We start from the raw sequence: 2,500 nt of genomic DNA on the forward strand, positions 1-2,500 counted from the left end.
AGATCGGCTTTATGAAACGCGCACATTATGTAAGTGATCACTGTATGAATAAAGAGCGATTTAACACTTATATTAACATAAATAAACATTATGTAAGTGATCACTGTATGAATAAAGAGCGATTTAACACTTATATTAACATAAATAAACCGCTTACAAGAGTTTTCATTTTAGCTTCAAAACTCAGACATGTCAGTGCAGAATATTTTATATTGTAAGTGGTGAAAGTTAAAATAGATAATATTGTTATTTTTTAAAATGCAACAAAAAAAATGATCTAAAAACTAAAAAGACATTCGTGCAAAGAGAAAACATTTTAATTCTTCGATGACGTTACATCATCTCAGACACACACACACACACACACACACACACACTGACAGAGACACACACACACACACACTGACAGACACACACACACACACACACACACACACACACACACACTGACACACACACACACACACACACTGACAGAGACACACACACACACACTGACAGAGACACACACACACACACACACACACACACACATTGACAGAGACACACACACTGACACACACACACACACACACACTGACACACACACACACACACACACACACACACACACACACACACACACACACACACACACACACACACACACACACACACACACACACTGACAGACACACACACTGACACACACACACACACACACTGACAGACACACACACACACACACACACACACACACACACACACACACACACACACACACATCTGAACTGAAGTTAAATCATCTCATGTTGGTTTTGGACCATTTTGAAAGTTCACATCCTGAAAATGTCACTGCAGATTGTGACTGGTGTAAACTGGGTTTGGTGCTTATCTGTGTGTGTGTGTGTGTGTGTGTGTGTGTGTGTGTGTGTGTGTGTGTGTGTGTGTGTGTGTGTGTGTGTGTGTGTGTGTGTGTGTGTGTGTGTGTGTGTGTGTGTGTGTGTGTGTGTGTGACAGGACTTTGCTCAGTGTGTGTTTACATAGTCGGCCAATAAAGCGGATCAGGTGATTCTTAATGTAAATTAAATTATAGAAAAAAATTCTAATTTATTCTCTGAACCAAAAATCTCAACTTCTAAAGCACTTACATCAACTAAACTTTCCATGATCATTCCCAGCACTATTCTGAAGGTTATTACAGAAGGATTTGTTCATATGTTGTTCACTGTCTGATTTACGAGACATTTTCTCCTTCAAAAATATGCTGAAAGGGTTGGACAAGAAATATAGTTTCAATGTCAGTAATCCACTGGCAAAGTTTCATGATGACATCTTTAAAGCTGCAGTGTGTAGAATTTTGGGATTTTTTTCATGGCAGAATTGGTAGAAAGTAATTATAATATCCATAAGTACGTTTAATTTAGTGCATAATAATAGCTGATTTTTTTTTAGAATGATTATTTTTTCCCCTTAGAAAGGGTCTCATATAGGGGAGAGTGGCCTAAATTGTGCAACTTTTCACTCAAAGTGACTTTAAAGTAAGGCCTTGACAGTAAAGTCTCCAACTCAAATATGTACATATATTTCAGGGTGTTGTGCATCCCTGGCAATAAAAACTTTGGATCTGGAATAAACTGTTGAAGAAATATAGCTTTCGGAAAAAAAGTTGTCTTGATGCACAACTTGCCCCCGGTGTGGTGTAAGTTTTGCGGTTGGAGAGAATACCATGGGGTAAATTGTGCCATTGCTATATATCTCATAAACTGTAATGCAAGACAAATCCATTAGACAATCACTTATTTAAGGTTTATTTAAAGTAAATAGTTGACAAAGATTGAAGGACAATTTTCTTAAACAAGGCCTAGCAGATCTAATGGTTTTACCTGCAAAGCTCACAATGACAAAGTCACCATCATCATCTTTCTGGCCATCTGAACTCTCATCAGTAGTGTCGTTAAGTGGAATTGAGATGTCACTCTCTTCTGAGCTACTGTAGACAATCACTTTCTTTTGGTGACCAGCGTATACAGCCATGCCACTGGCACAACTCTCAGAAATGTACTTTGCACTAGTTGCTCCGTGCTTGTGACTGCCACCTGACAAATGTGATTCCCTCTACATTTCTGCCTTTAAATCAAGGCTCAAAACCCATATGTACACCCTGGTGTTTCCTCCCCATTAACTATCTTACCTCTGCACTACTATCTGTGTTTATGTGGATGTATGGGCTTTACGTCTTTTATTTTGGTTATTGTTATTTTACCTTCATTGTTTACCTACTGAATGCACTATGTACAGCACTTTGGACAGTGCAAACTGTCATAAATGTGCTTTTATAAATACATTTTACTTACTTACTTACTTATAACTCACCTAGGCCCTTTGGCACAAATCACCCCAATCCCAGAAATTTGGATAATAAGCATGATGCAGCAGTTTAGGGCTGACATCGTGCTAACTATATAGACTCAGGGCGCACTCACACTAGTGCCGTTTGCCTGTTCCGTGCTCAGCACGA

The sequence above is a fragment of the Ammodytes marinus genome (assembly GCF_949987685.1).
Source record: "Ammodytes marinus genome assembly, contig: scaffold_231, whole genome shotgun sequence".
NCBI lineage: Eukaryota > Metazoa > Chordata > Actinopteri > Uranoscopiformes > Ammodytidae > Ammodytes > Ammodytes marinus.